The 17,268-nt window shown below is 38.8% G+C and overlaps 1 protein-coding gene across 3 annotated transcripts in view; it reads left to right on the top strand.

Moving 5' to 3' along the window:
* The window catches only part of mc5ra (melanocortin 5a receptor), a 51,882-nt gene that overhangs the window by 18,271 nt on the left and 16,343 nt on the right, over nucleotides 1–17,268 (top strand). Inside the window, exon 1 of one of the 3 annotated variants that reach the window (XM_044207945.1) lies at nucleotides 13,846–14,743. The exons of the other annotated variants lie outside the window; for them this stretch is intronic. The gene's annotated coding sequence lies outside the window, so the exon portion shown is untranslated. Of the gene's footprint in view, nucleotides 1–13,845; nucleotides 14,744–17,268 lie in introns of those variants that run through there. 3 annotated transcript variants of the gene reach the window in all.

The following is a 17,268-nucleotide window of genomic DNA, read 5'->3' on the forward strand; positions in this document are numbered from 1 at the left end:
GTGGAAGGAAGCTCCAGGGTCTGGTTTACATCCAAGAACTGCACTCCATGTTTGCTGGAGTGCAGCACTCACTAAGCTAACTTAGTGCAAACTCTCGCTCTCTGTACTGACAAGTCTGTTCTGCGCTGGAGGTTTCAGGTTTCTTTGCTGTTGGCTTTTGAATTTGTGACGTCCCACATCTAGCTTGTCCGGAGTGCGTTTGAATCTCAGATTTTAGGAAAGTGTACAGACATCTCCCCCCTCAGGAATGTGAAAACACCTCTCTAGTGACAAACTTTGCACAGATACAAGTCAGTAAAGTCCATGTCTGACATTTTAGGCGACCTAAACATAAGAAAAACACATTTTTGAGTGAAGGGGTACATTAAACGTATTGTAACTGCAGTAGAAGTAGAAAATAGTCATAAAGTTTGCTAACATTAGCCACCATAAACTACTGCTCATACCAGATCAAGTAAGGTTGTAGTAGCAAAATGTATAGTGTTTTGAATTTGAACAAGGGCACGTTTTTTGCTAATGAATTCAACATTTTCATTTTGTAAGAGGAAGAATGTGTTACCTCTTCTTTCAGAAAATACATAGTTTTCCTTTAAATTGATACTCTTAAATCAAATCATATCAGCATCAAACACTAGCCCACTGCAGGGTTTAAAGGTAGCAGGAAAACGTTTCAATTCTTCACGGAGAACAGCATGTGGGCAGCTTGATTCATATCAGTTATAACGGATGCCAATATTGGCAAGTTTTCAAGGTAGAAAAAACTGATCGAAAATGTCCAATCAAACTTCTCAAAAAGGCGGGCGTGCTAATGTTGCAAACCAACACACATGCCTGCTGGAGATCTCAACAGGGTTGTGCATGAGTGAGAATCTGTGTATTTAGCTGTATTCTGGCAAGAATATGAATGTTTCAAACATACTGATTATGTGAATGATCAGTAGAGATGTACATTATGCTGCAGCAGTGGTTTGAGAAGTTCCCTTTGATTTTTTTGCCATTTTTTTCTATGTGAAATATTTTCATTATTGGAATCCACTAAGCTCTGTGAATCAAACCACAGTTCTCTGTGAACCTGTGATTATTTTGACAAAGCAGTCACACTGACATTGGCCAGCAACTGCTTGTTTAACCGCTGAAAGAACCAGATTACCTGAACCTGTACCACAGCTATGCTAGTCAAAGTGACAGTCAGCTCCTGTCTATCAAGCAAACAGAGAGCTGACTGCAGCTGACAGACCAGCAAAGCTATATTACATAAACACAAAATAAACCTCGCAATTGTTATGAAAGAGGAAAAACAGGAAAACTTTTATTTTGCTAATTAGCATCGAGCTCTCAATATCTACATCCTGACAATTAATTTAACTAAGATGTATGAATGACTTCAGTGACATCACAGATGTTATTTGTAGCCTGTCTATGCTCTTTATATGTAGATGGGGCCCTGAGTTCTTTATCCAGATTAACTTTGGCAGGGTAACTCTGATTAACTTATTGTTATTTATCTTATTGAATCCTCATACCTCCCAGATATAACTAAATATTATGAGGCCGCAATATAGCAAATAATTAAGTGTACTAAATCTTTAACACAATATACAAGCACCACAGTCTAATGTATGTAGGCCATATGTCCTTTAAAGTGTAAGGCAAAAATAAATAAAAAATAATATTAACTTAAACCGTAAGTGTGTTCTCTACTTTCGTTTCTCACTCACATCACACGCTTTCCTTTTAAACCATACAGTAGATTTTCCTGTTTTATAATTTAAACCAAAAAAATTGCTTGCCTGTTCCTTTCCCCTGAGTTACATTAACGTTAGTGATCAAACACACACTGTGCGCACACCAATAATCACTCTATAATAAGCTATAATAATGATATAACATAAATAAAAATTGCTGCAGGCCTGATTCAATGCTTGTAATCGTAGGGACCAAAAACTTGCGCAACGGGCTTTGAGGTACGTTTTCTCTCGTTTGGTGGGTGTGTCAGAGGCGTTACCCAATCAGCAGCGACGTGTATATAAACCCTGCCCTATTAAAAAGGCAGTGCGCTTGCGTTCTGTTTAAATAAAAGTGTTGCTACGTATTGTCGGGGTTGAACGCTGGCAGCAGCAGGAGGTTACAGCACAGCAAAACTTTGGGTAGAAATTTTTTGTTATTAACAAAAGCATGTCTTGCAGATTATCTATCTGATAATCTAAGACATAAGTAAATACAGACGTTTCCTGCACAACTTCGGAATGCCACACAAAAAACTACTGCATTCCCTCGTTAAGGGGACCGTTCACCCCAAAACCAAAAATACATTTTGTTGTGAGCAGTTTCATGTAGGAACTATTTTCTTTCTACCAAAACTGCTCACAACAAGGTCTGTGGATTATCTTGAGTATCTCTGCAACTCACAACAAAAAAATGTAAAACAGTCTAGATGGATAAATAGCACTACAGGTAAGAGGAAAAATAGGTATTTTTGATTTTGGGGTGAACTGTCCCTTCAACCCCTTTTTTTCTTTCCCCCTCCTCTAATCAGGCCCTCTCTGCATGTCCACAACACGTCAGTGACTGCTAGATACACTTCTCTAGAAAGATACCACTCTATCAAATTAGCAGAAAGAAATAATAATAAATACATATATGCATTTTTAACATTCTTAACATCCTTACCTATGAACTTGACATTTTACCACACAATGAAAAATATGTAGGATTTTAACCATACTCTTTTAACGAACCCTATTTATTTACTTATCTAGCTATTTATTTACTACAACTCTTTATTTATGCATATTTTTTTAGCTGGGCTACATGCACAATCACTCACTGATTTATTTCTTCTACACCATAAAAGTGAGCAGTCAGCCAACCCTGAAGGGTGAAACATTGCTTTAATTAGTGTGAGAAGCGCTGTAGTGTGTGGACATACCTAATTACTTTTTCCCCACACACTTTCCTCACTACTCTTCTTTTTGCCTAAACTCTGCTGCCAGTACAGAACATGTAGAGCAGGGCTATTCAATTACAAGTTCAATTGGGCCAGATTTTAAAACCAGGAAATGTAGATAGGCCAGACATTTTCAGCAGCCTATTTAAAACCTTTCTTTAATTTATTTTTTGGCTGATGACAAATTTTAAACAAATGCAAATGAATGTAATAAAAAATAGCAGGCGTTTGGAGACGGCGGTAAAATAAACAAATACTTACCAGTCCAGGCAGGGTTCAACTGACGGTTTTCATTGTCAAATTTACGTTTCAGGGTTGACAGAGACATATTTTCAGTAGAGCACTTTCCTGCTTGTGACTGTCAATAGCCAGATGTTTTGAAAAGCTACTAAGCGCGGTCAGAATTCACGTGAGAAAACGTTGATTTGTGAAAGATATGATGCATCTGTAAACATCCTGCCCGATCGGTGCTGCTCATGTGGAACTCTCAACAGAGATGAGAAGGAAGCGAGATGGCTCACGTTAGCTACTTCCATACACTTTATATGTGGTTTACTTATTTTGTCATATATCAGATTTATGTATGAGGTTGCTTCTGGGCCGGATGTGGCCCGCGGGCCGCCAAGTGAATAGGCCTGATGTGGAGGCTGCAGCTGTTAGGGCTTTTCTTCTTGTAGTAAAATTCAATGTGAATGGAAAGTCTAACTTTTTTAGATTATTAGTGAGATCCAGTCTTAAAACAGAGTGGAAGTAAGAGGATTTAGTACCAGTTACTGTCAACAAAGGTCTTCTTTCACATGGTTATTTTGCTTACCACTCATGTGCAATGAATGAATACATTGAGATGCAATGAATGAAATATTTATTTGAAAGATACATAGAGTTTTTCGAACTAAAAGCCTCTTGGATATGTACGTGACATGCAACAATCTAGTTGTCATTGGTTCAGTTCATGTGATGCACTTACCAGTAACTCATGACCACCTAGAAGGCAAATTTCTGGTAAATAATGTGTAGTCATTAACAGGGACTGCATAAATGCATCATCATGCAACTGAGCCACCGATGCTGAGGGCTGTGAAGGACACACTGGTGGTCCTCCAGTCTTGAAATGATGTCTTTGGGGGATGCAGTCCTTGATTTGGGTCACAGATAGTGAGCTGGTGACCTAAGGTGAACACATGCATGGGGTCCTCATCCTGATCATCATGTCATCAATGCTCTGGAGTATTTAAGCCCTCAATACTGTCTTGGAGACAAGGAGCGCTGTTGCTGACTCCCAGACAAGGCCAGACTGACCATCTGGAGTCCCTACACAATTTGGGCCACGAAATAAAACAAGTAAAACACACATACACACACACACACACACTCACACATAGGGCTGTTGCATAGCTAGTGCACAGCTGTTATGCACAGCTGTTATGCACAGCGGTTATGCATACAGTTAAGTGGGCTGCCTGACAGTGTGGTTACTGCCCACTGCTTTTTATTTCTGTGGAAGCACCTTATAACATCATTTCATCACTTACCCAGCTAGCAGTTGGCTTTACATGAATAACAAAGCTGAAAATGTGGGTCTGAAAAGTTCAAGGAAAAGTGAAACATCCGAATGTATGACATCACTTTAGATTCTTAATATCTTCTTAAGCTTTGTGGGGCGCCGGTCTGGGAAGGTGATAAACATGGTCTCTCCCAAAGTTTATCAAATTAGCCAATTAGCATTGTAACAAAAAGCAGAGCTCTGACTTTTCCAAAATGCCTTCGGTTATTCTCATCTGCGACTGGGGCCGGTGGGTTTTGAGCATGCGGAGAGTAGCTCTCTGTGAGCAGGGCAAAGAACTCTCAACACTCAATTCTTGTCCTTAACTCTACTGTGTAAACACACATTTTCTTTCCCTGACCTTTCAGTTCTCGGTCTGTCTTTACGCAACGTCAGCGTGCGACTGTTAACTGCATGCTCAACATTAAGAATCTAAAATTACACCATTCAAATGTTTCTAAATAGCTCATTATTCAATTAGCGCTGCTGGGGGCAGTAGCAGTATTACTGCAGATGACAGAGACGAGGACCAGAGCTTCAGAGAGTATTTATGACCACTAGCCCACTGAGCCCAGTGTTATCTGGGTTTGCTTAGTAGGATAATGTTATTTAGCTCAGTTTTCTGCTCTGGGTATATCAGAAATCTAATACTAACTAACAGAAGTTCTCAAAGTATTTTGTTTGTGTGATTATCTCAGTTTTAGAACTTGCACAAAGTTTCAGTGAAGAAAAACTGCTAAAAACTACCAAAAAACCAAACAAATAAAAAAACTACTTGGTGCAGTGTGTTGTTTCAGTTACAGTGTGTGGTCATATTTGAGATACTTTGTAGTGGTAATGTTGTAGTGGACTGTATTATAAGTCTAAAGGTGTCTCTGAATCCTAGAGTATGTGAAACTGTGTAAACAATAACATTATACAATAATATAATCATATTATTCTAATCATTAATTCTATCATTATACAGCATTGCAGGTTTCTATGTCATATATCGTTCTACAAATTCTGGCAGTTAATTTAAGTGGTCGCATCTCTTTTATCACATGGTCTGTTTGGGTCCAAGCTGGTTTTGAGTCAAAAGTCCGGGGCCCATTTTTATTCCCTGTTCATGCCTGCTCCCAGAGGGTGATGGAGGAAACTGCTGGGTAGCAGACAATGCTGCAACACTTCTAACTATAACTGGCTGGCACACATTCCACACATCAATATGGAGAGTGTTTGCACAACAATAATAACAGCATACAAATCATACTCACTATATTCTCACATCATTCCTACTCTGATACATTCGTTTTATAGGAATTCATTAGAATATATATTGCAAAGTAGAAAGTGTAGTGTCTCCTAATGCTCTTCCCCTCTCCTCTGCAGTGCTGGTGTTTCACTCTGGTTCCGCATGGATACAACAGTGAGGAACATGCTGGTTCTCTCTGGATTTGCCTGATAATGACAAACTAAATGTTAAATAGAAAGTTCCTAAAGTGTCAGATAAACACCACTGTCTGTAAGTCAAACCGAGTGCCTCTACAGTCAGTATTAGTGATTACCACCATATTTAATCAGATTGCAATGAGACCTAAATAAGAAAAGCAGTCCAGGATACAGATAGATCTTTGCTGTTGGTGACGGTGGCATCTGATTTATGAAAGTTTTCTATACTGATCAGTGTTTAGAACTGCATTTTTTTCTTGTGTCAAAGGAACGTCTGGTCACTGTGGTAATTTACAGCCAAACACTGGAGGAATAAGTGCTCCGCCAAGCTAAGTCAAGGGGGCTGTAAGTGAGTCACACTGAATCGACAGAAAAGTAAGTGGGCGAGACATGAGACCACTGGAGTATCAGCTAAGGAAAACATGTTGAAAACATCCTGAACATCTACATCCTGGTAGTGGACATAGACACTGTAGCGTTAATACCACTTAATTAGGGCAATATGTAGCATAGGCCTAAATAGCCTACATATGGGTACAAAATGAAGAAGAGGGATGAAGCTCAACTTAGGCTACCATAAATAATAAATATTTATACTAAATAACAAAATTTAATTTGCGTTAAATTCAGCTCAGGGCAACACCGTTAGAAAAGGGAAAATTATCTAGTGAGCCAATTAATTGATTCAGTCTCAGTTCTGGAGGTTGCTACTAAGTTTTTGACTTGTGACCGTAATACGTCAGACACACAAACACATGATCAGGTTCTTTAGAGATGAAAGGTTTATTGAACTAATAACTACACACACACAACTAATAACTACTAGGCACGCACACATGAACGGATAAATGCAACCATGAATAAATGCAATGAATACAGCGATGAACAATTAATAAATGCATGAATGCAGCCTTGACTACAACAACAGACAGTCAATGCGTGAAATGAGGACCGTTTTATACCGGATGACGCAGTGAATAATTATCTTGGCAAGCTGTATTAACTTGTGTAAATACAGGAAACCACTAAGTGGATAAAACTTTAGTTTTGATCAGCGAAATCCCCTTAATGCACCGTTCTGAGAGCTGAGAGGTTATTGGGAAGCAGGAGTGAAATACTTTACCATTCCATATCATGATTATATTGAAGGAGATCCTACCCCTGACCTAATGCTAAATTCCTTTTAGTAACCTATAGCATCAACCCCAATATCACCGGAAAAGTAAAATTTCAGCTGGTGGTTCAGATGGCCAGGGGAGAAGTTGGGCTGGAGGAGGAGAAGGCAGCAGATAATCCGTGTCGATTCTCGCATGGAGCTCTCAGACATCCTTGGGTGCACTCGGTCCCACGTGGCGACTCGGCTTGAATCGGCTGTCTCTCTCTCTCTCAGCAGGCAGCAAGATGATAGCATCTTTGCACACCCCCACTTGGGTGTGCTGGAAACGCAATGTTTGTCACAGTTCTGACTTTCCTAACTTTTGTCATGTTAGAAACGCAGGCGTTGTGCAGCCAGACTGGAGCCGGTTTCTTGTAGAAGGTTTCTTTCTCTCAGAGTTGGCTGGAATTGTTGAGTCTCTGTAAATAATATTCTAAAGAGTACGGCCTAGACAATGAGATAACTTCTGTTATGAATTGGCGCTATATAAATAAAATTGAATTGAATTAAAATAGAAATTTGGTCTTTGTCTTCTGAGTTCACAGTTCTAGGTGCTGTGTCACCTGGAATTTGGGAGTATTAGGTCAGTTTGATGCCTGTCCGTCGTAAATTGGCCATTTGTCACTTAATTTTCCATTAGTGCCATCCTTGAGGCCTGGCATGGCCTATTTTGTGACCCAGAGGTCATGACTGACCGGCCTCCCACATCCTTATCTCACATCCTTACCCCACCAGGCACTAAACCAAACTATCAAACTATATATATATATATGTATATATATATATATATATATATATATATATATATATACTGTAGGATCATTTGCACATATTAATTAATGTTCTGTTTTCTAAAATTACACATACATTCAATCATATCTGACTTGTAACCATTGACTGAGCCATTAGATTGGTTGGGCAGCAGGTCTTTTATTTGTCTGTAAGACAGCACAAAAGCCTTAAATGACCCACAGCTTCAAATTTACCTATATGCTCTATATTAAAGGATTTCCTAATGCTACGCTCATTTTCATGCAGGGGGAAGAAGAAACATAGGGAACAGATTTAATGATGGTCATGGGACCACTGAATTAGCACTGTAAATTACCCATTTGCACTGTCACTGATGCAACTATCATGCTGAAAGTCCACTTTCTCATGTCACCCTCCTAATGCAGTGCAGTCTGAAAGTATTAGAGTAAGAAAGAACTGAGAGTTGGAGCAGACTTCAAGTTTTCTGGAAGTTTGTTCCAAATATGTGGTGCATGGATTGCTTCTTCTCTATGGTTTGTTTTGACCCTGGGGGCAGTAAGACGACAAAACCATGAGAACTGCAGTGATGTGTTCAAATTTCTTGTTCTTAGTGAGAACTCAAGCCGCAGTGTTTTGACTTTTCGTTATTGACTTATCGAATCGTTATTTATTTGCACCAAAAACTGTTTTTTCAGTTTTATCTTTATTTAACTGGAGGAAATGTTGGCACAACCTATCACTAATTTGTTCAATGTATTTACTTGCTGATTGTATGGGACCATGGATTAACCAAAGATATTTTGTGTTTTCCACAATCTGAGCTATTGACAGCCTGTATATTCTGAACAGAAGAGGCCTGAGAACAAACCCTTGGGGAACTCCATATAATTTTTGTTTGCTCAGATGTGTAATTAAGCAAAGTATCTCTATCCTGCAAATAGGATTCAAACCAGTTTAGGATTTTAGTGCTGTGGTGTGGTTGAAATTTAGACTGGAAATCATAATAACAGTATTTTAGGGCCAAGAAGGTGTTGTTTCACCAATTGTTGCTCAATGCAGCAGGACAATGATCCTAAGGATACGGACCAATATACAGTACAGACAAGATAAATCGCACATTGAACTTTCCTCGCAAGGCACTTTGATGGCTACGGTACATGTGAAGGACATCTATTTACAGTATGTAATCCAATTTACAACCTTACAGTGAATAAGGTTGATGTGGTTAAGGTGTTACTTGGCGGTTATAATGACCATGGTATTGACTTAAAACCGGGTCAGACCTGCATTTACAAAAGTAAAACTCCACACCGCTTTTTAAGTAAATTTGTGTGGTGATGTTGGGTTCAGCTTCGATTAACTTTGACAAATGACTTAGATTAGACTCAATGCAACCTGTGGCAGAGACAGAGCCATTATTTCAACTTGCTGGGGGATATGTCCATCCCCGACATTAACAATCTGTCTAAGTGTGTGTGAAGGTTTGTCGCTTCAAATACCTGTATGACACCCTTTCAAACCATTGTTGAAAACAGGTTTCTACTTCTTGGTTTCATTTCTTTCCACTATAGTCTGGTAAATGACGCGCTGCTCTCTAGTGGTTTAAGTTGATTTATTCTTTCTCCACCCTGAGCCCATGTCTGTATTCTCTGTACTCCTCTATTCACTCTGTATTCTTTATGCTTATCAGTTTTCTGTGCAAAGTTTCTTCCTGCTTCCTGCCTGCTCTTAGGATTCAGCATTCAATCATCCTTACTCTCTAATCATTTCATGGACTGGCAACCAAGGCAGCCCCTCCTCTATACTGCCTTAAAGAAATAGTTTAACATTTTGGAAAATATGCTTATTCATTTTGTTTTCTGAGAGACTGTTAAGGGACTGAACACTCATGTCTGTGCATTCTGTGCACTACAGCCGTGAGCATAAGCTTAGCATAAGGGCAGGAAGCATGGGGAAACAACTAGAATGACTCTATCCAAAGTTCAAAAATACATCTCTTTTGTTTAATTTGTACTCAAACAAAAATGTAAAAATGACAATTTGTTGTTTTAGGGGGCGCTATGTGTTGAAAATATTTAATGACAAACAACATTATCCAGTAACTCCCCCTATAACCACAAACTCATTTTAAAATGTTTTTTGTGTACAGATAAATAAATGAGATACAAGCTGTTAATTAGTGATCTTTAGAAGTGCTGGTAGGCATTTTTTTTTTAAACTTTGGACAGAGCCAGGCCAGCTGTTTCCCCCAGCTCCTGGCTCTAGCTTCATATTTAAAGCAATAGTTTGATATTTTGGGAAATTTTACCCTTGGACAGAACCAGGCTAGATGTTCCCCCGTTTCCAGTCTTTATGGCAAGCTAAGCTAACCGTCTTCAGAGAGTGGTATCAATGTCCACATCTAACTCTGGGAAAGAAAGAAAAATAAGTGCCTTACCCAAAATGTTGAACTATTTCTTTAAAGTCACATTCTGTCTAAACCTGTCTTTCAAATAGCAAACAATCCTCCATAAGCTTGGAATATGCCATTTAAAAATGAAAGCTGAATGCAGCAAAGTGCAAACTTTTCACAGTCACCTTTCAAACCTATAGGTGGGGGGTTTTTGATAATCAAAATATACACATTGTTGTAATGCGCCTTCAAGTTCTGAATCTTCTACATCTTCTATTTCCTGCAATCGTGATGAAATGCTGTCCTGACTTTGTTTTGCCACAACCAAGGCAGATAAAAATTTCTATTAGTAGAAAAGAGGCAAGAAAGGCCTTTCAAGGACAAAATGAAAGTAAAGAAAGGGCCAGATAAGACTGATCTTTTCATTACTGGTAAAATGCAACATATGGCAGAGGTGCTGGCATTCGCTTTGTTGCTTGAATACAAAATGCAAAGAGAAGATTAGGTTTGATGACTCATTAACTGAAAAGCCAGAGAAAATAAAAAACATGAACGTGTCTCCTCCACTATTAGATAATTAAATTGCTCCAGCGGTTCTTTGGAGCTTAGTAGTTTAAAAACAGTAAACAGATTAGTGGGAGGTCTGGCTGGAGATTGCACTCACATCTCGATCTAATTGCCACTCAGGATGCTCAACTGGGGTTAATGTAGCCTCCCGTAAGAATCTCTTAAATGCATCTTTCATTTGGTGTAACGAATGTCTTGGAAGTTGTATTAACCACACAAACTCTTATCAAACATAATTCCTGCTTGTTATGTCACTGGAGGGGTCTTGTCTAAAGCCCAACCCACCATGGACATTCACTATACAATCGTCCAGCCTCCTCTCCTGCTAATATGCTGTTTGTAAATGCAAATGAATGAGAAAGGAGCGTGTGGGTGTAGCCACTGTTTTTCCTATAGAAAACAATACTGCTATTCAACAGAGCTTTCTTGACGTGGAGACGATGTTGAAGGTTGCAGACTCAGCACAATGTTCTGCCATAAATAACATTATGAGTGTGAACAGAAATATATAAATTAAGATATATATAAAATTAAGTAAAATCTGAGTTGAGTTCAACTAAACAGAAAATCCCAAGTATGTTTAATCAGTTAACACAGTGGAATGAACCAGGTGTCTCTGCAGTCAAAGTGAGGGGAGTAATTATGAAGAATGAAGTAATTAAGAAGATGAAAACATCGCGGATCAAGCACTCGACAGGCGGACCTGCAAGATGAAAGGAGGTGGACTCTGTGTTTACATCGAGGATGCTTGGTGCCCAAACGCAGGCAAAGTGGACGGACACTGTTTGCACTGCAGAATTATCTCCTGGGTGTTTACGTGTATGTATATAAATAACTGTATATATTGTTTTATTTTATTTTATTGATTTTATATGTTACCCTATTCTAATAGAAATTAAATTATATGTTATGTTCTATGTGTGTAGCATGAGGGAACTACACGCTTAAAATGATAAATAAATGACCTTGTACCCTGTAAGAAAATGTTCAATCGATCAAAGCGATTATAATCAACAAAGGCTAACAGTGAGTGTCATCCTTTGTCATCCTGAGTTTTGGCATCATGCAAGCCACCAGGAAATTATTTTCTTGGTATTTTCTGTCACTGTGTGACATTTGTGTATCTTCAAAGGACTTTTTGTTGAAAGAAATAATGCTGCATATTCTAACTGAACGACAACCTCAGACTGTGATGGCAATGCTTTTAAAAGATCTGTGTGTGTGTAGGAACAGCACTCAATCTGAAGGCAGAGCACATTTTCATTTTCCCGCTATAATGTTTGCATTGTGTCAAGCAGGTCACCCAGACTGTTACGTTCAAAGCAAATATAGTTAATACAAAGAGCACTAACATTTAAGGAAATGAAGAGGAAGGAAGAGCAGGAAAAACATGATATATTGAGCTTCTGAAGGAACAAACAAGCACATTTTGCTCCACTACTTTCAGTAACCAAGTTCAAGAATTGTGTGCATTAAATGCAGAACCTGTTAGCAAAAGCACTAAGAAAATGTGACTGTCTGGAATAGAACTGTACTTGTGCAGACTTGTAACATTCTTGCCTCTTTGTGCTTGTATTTAAATCCTCCTTTGCTGCATGTAGGAGATAAAAAATAAGCAGCCTGCTTGGCAGATGTGGAGGGTAAAAAAAAAAGCTGAACACAATCAAGCCAATTGCCTCTGAGACATTACTGCCAGTTGTTGGTTAATTAGTTAATAGCGCAAAACCCTGGCAAAAGCTATTTCTTTTATAAACATAACTTGCCTTTAATTTAGGTATTGACTGTACCAGCAGGCGATGAGCTCCTATATTCATTTTGCAGGTGAGTGGAGCTGTGAATTTCAACATGTTCAGAGTAGGTTCTCATTGTTCCACCATCCAAAGGGTGAACAGGTCTGGCATACTGTGCATTTAGATAAGCAACATATAGTATAGTTTCATCACCTTGCTGTTACTGAGGGTGGGATATTTCCTTTTCCTGTCTCTCATGCACAGGCTCATTAGGAAGCCACAGAAAAACAAAGCAACAGTTAACCACAACATGACAGAAATGCTGATTATGTAGTTAAGTGCTCTACTAAGATAGAACAAAACACTGTGACTGATGTTTCTTAAAGGGGCACTCCACCTGTTCATCCAAGGTAGTTCACTGCGTCACTACTCAGCCTGTGAAAACAGTTGCATAATGTCCTCTGTGGCTGTCGAGGAGCTTCGCCAACTCTTACAAAAATAACCTGAGTGATGTCATAGTGATGTCATCACAGTCATCTCGGCTTGGGCTCGGCGACTACACATTTATAAGGGAAAGCATGCGTTACAAGCTGGAGGACAGACAGGGTGGTTACCATGAAGGGAGGGTTGAAACTGCATCATGGGAATTGTAGGCTAGGATTCTATGGACTAAAAGTCAGGATATCTTGGCCTCTGCTGCATCAATTTTGGCCATTCTTTTCTTTTTAGACTCGTCTCTTGTGAGTCCCTAAACTTCATATATAAGATCAACTTTTATTGTTGCAGCTAGTCTGGGTCATATTCAAGAATTATCTTGAGATCATTTGAGGTTTCATCTTATCTTAAAAATATGGCGGCTGACCAAGTACACTGACAAAAATGTAACCTTGACTCAACTTCAAATTCATTAATGATTCCTTCTAAATGTTTTCAAGATGAATCAGCATAATTCCATTCGTCTAACTGAAACCAAGGTTTCTGCCACCACCGCTTGGAATGACGGCCAATCCACCCTTGTACCTGAATCACTTCACTATGTGCTTTCACACTGGGGCCACGTCACCAGTTGTGCACACAATGTCACTCTTTGTCTAACCACATTCACTGTTAATAAAATAAAGAGAATGTGGTGCTGGTCTTTTTAGTTAATAACTTATTGTATAACAACAGTGGAACTGCGGAGACAGTGGAAACATTGAAGAACACAATGTAAAACACAGTAACAATGCAGGAACATAAAATGAGATGTACATGTATGTCCATGAGTCTGTTGCTCTGTGGAATGCTGGGAGGTTACGCTACAATATAAACTCATACACACTATTCATTTTACAAGATTTTTTAAATATTTGTACTTAATTAAATTCAACTTAAGAACCATACTTTGGTCAAACTCTAACATTAAAAATGTTAGACTACACTGCTGGTTACAAAATAAGCATGCATTGTTATACTATTTTCAGTTTAAATGTCCTGTAACTAAAAGCCTCATTTGACAAGGATGCATTCAGTAGTTTTTGCTTCTTTACTCTCTTCCAAATCAGTATTTAATATCCGTGATAATGCTGCAAAATCATTTGGAGGGTCATGATGTCCTCAGTCATGTAGATGCAGCGTTGGTCTGTAGGTCTGCAGGCTATCAGAAGAAGGGAGCTGTGTGTGCACACATTCAGAATAACAGTAATAACAGCTAGTCCGTGTCTATCAGTACAAATTCCCACTTTAACAAATGTATTAGTATGGAATTGTTGAGTTTTGGAGTTTATCCAACAAAAAAACCCACAAAAAATCCACTAAATTGTGTCAGAATATCTGTTCTCCCTCTTGCTGCTCATCATAGTTTTCACTCTACTGTAGGTTGGAATTCTGCACTAAGTCACATCTAAGAGCTAAATTCTTCTAAGATGGAGCTCCTCACAGACAGAATCTTTTCAACATGGAGGAAGCTCTGCGCCTTTGGCTGCTGCTTCCTTCAGCCCACTGTGAGGGAGATGGCTAAAAACTGCAGGCAGTTGCTGCATGTCGTGTCCACACTGTCAGCTCTGAAGGGGGAGTTCCTCTCTCTCTCTCTCTCTCTCTCTCCCTCGCTCTGCCTCTCTCTCTCACAGCTCAGCATCTCCACTCTCACGATGTGTAAATCCACTGGTCTGATGCTCCACAGAGGCACCATCCAGTGCATCTGAGCTACTTGTGGGAAGGATTTGAGTCACAGCTCCTGCGAGGGGTGAGTCATTCTTTGTCTCTGTCTCCCCCACTCATGACGGATTTTCACCACCACCTCAGAAGACATCTTCGCATTTTTACATTCATTTTTGTCAAAACTGTCACTTACAGAATAGCTGGTATTACATTGGTTAGACTTGAGGACATCAAGTGTGTGTGATTTTGCGGTGACATCATCATACTTTATTATTTTTGTCCTCTAAGGTGTCACTATGATATTTGTGTGGAAACTTCATGTTTGTCTGTGGCACTAAGTACAGAGTTTGCAGTGAATTTACAGGATTTTCAGGATTATGACTGAACATGTACTGCAGGGTTTTTTGTGATATTTGGATTGTATTTTCTACTTTTTGTTGGGGGCATCTGGTTGACTATAAAAATGTGTCATGCTCAACTACCAATATTTTCATATAAACCTATAAATCATATAATTATATGAATTTTATTATTAACTTCTTAGGGGATAAACTAAGCCTCACTGGCAGCCACCTGTATTTTGCTCGTCTTAAATTCACCATCATTACCAACACTGTCCACACACTGTCCATGAAAGGATAGTTCACATGAGGTATAAAACTGTTTTCATAGCTTCTGTCTTTAATGGACTCCAAGCTGTGCAGCATGTGTATTCAAAACAAAAAACTACCAGAAATTTGATCTCAATATATCATCCTTCAAGCGACTTTGTCAACAGCACAGTGCTTATGTCAGTTGAGAAATAAAACCACCGTGGTAATATGCATTAATTCTATTCGCTGCGGCTATGATTTGCGGTAAATGTGCAGGATTGATTTCACAGCTCAATCAGATAGATCCTCCCTTTGAGCTGCTCTGCTACTTCCTATGGAAACACAAACACAGAGAGGTCCAGATGTTGCAAAGTCTCAGGGCATCCTGCCAGATGTGCATTTGCTTCAGCTGAAGTTACCGCAGCCCTGGCCTAATCAGAATAACACGTCACTTATTTAATGTGTGGTGGAGAGATACTGTAAGTTAGCTGGTGGCAGTTAAAGCATATTTCACGTCATGAGTGTCACACTGTGTGGCAGAACGAGCAAATGAGTCAACACACTCGGTGAAAGCTGAGAGACCTGACTGATTTATTAGCATTAAGAAAACTTAATAGATGCCTCCCCCATTGTGCAGGAAATGCTCTGCTTGTTCAGTCTCATTGTAGCTGTCGTAATTGTCTGGAGAAAATATCATTTTCTCACAAAGATTAGTCACCACAGTGGCAAAGCTGCAGCAGTGAGCATCACTAAGTGTGAGACAAGGAGCTGCCCTTTTACTGAGTGACCTGAATCTGGTTCCTGATAAACACATCTCCTGCTGGGGGGGAACAAAAACTCGCCCCCACATACAAGTTCTTTTCTGTTCTGTTATTCGGTTTGGATAATGACAAGTTCGCGTCATCTCCTCTGTATGTTTCTGTATGTTTGACATCTGCAGAGGAACAGATGTCACGTTATTAAAGCTCGTGTAAATAGTGACTCAACAGGCTTTAACAGAACATAATTGGAAAACAACTGCACAGAATAACATGCAGGTAGCACACAGATAGGCATCAGTTCTCAATGTGGGTCCCTAGCAGGGGTGGGTGATGTGATGATATACTTTGGGAATCAATTTAATTTTTTTAATTAATTAATTTAAAAATGTATTAATACATTTTTTTTGTGCTGTTTATACCGAAGTAACTCTCCATTCAGGATCTCTGAGTGTAATAGACCATTTTGGGCACTGGTGAAAGTCATGAGCAGGGCTGCTTTATGACAAGACCATTTTTTAATGTAATTTTTGCATCAATTTGATGAAGTACCTCACTTTGTCAGACATTTAATGCAGTGGTAGTACCATCTGGTTTAACAATTGGTTTTCAAGAAAATGTATCATATCACGATATATAAAATATTGTGATGTAAGATTGCATACATTTTATCCATATTGTGCACTCCTAGTGTTTAGTGGACTTATTTTTGTTATATTTTTGTGGAAATGTGGACATAATATCAATATATAAGATTCATTTACTATTTTTATTTTTGTTGTTTTTGTTGTTGCATTCAAGACATCCACAGATTCTGAATACCTCTATGTCTTTAAACTGCAGCCTGGCTCAGTATTTCAGCGTCCCACCCATGTCAAAAAGAATGAACGTGAGCATATACATAGAAATATATGTATATGTAAATGTATGGGAATACATATACTGTATGTATATAAATCTTAAGATCAAATGTAAATAATAACAACATTTCTGTTTCATGCATGATTGAATGTTTTCTGTTCTACTACTAATCTACTGTTGATTATCACACACATAATACAATTCCTAACAATATCATAGGCTGTTATAATGATTTTCCAGTGAAATATTGCCAACTATCTTGCTAATGTAAATACTCCTCCTAGTGAATCTGTTGGTAGCAACCACCAACAGCTGATTAACATTAGACTCACTGCGACCATAAGCCAAGAAAGGCTTGATCATGACCTGAATGGTGATTATGCTGTTATATTTTTGGG

The sequence above is a fragment of the Siniperca chuatsi genome, linkage group LG9 (genome assembly GCF_020085105.1).
Source record: "Siniperca chuatsi isolate FFG_IHB_CAS linkage group LG9, ASM2008510v1, whole genome shotgun sequence".
Taxonomy (NCBI): Eukaryota; Metazoa; Chordata; class Actinopteri; order Centrarchiformes; family Sinipercidae; genus Siniperca; species Siniperca chuatsi.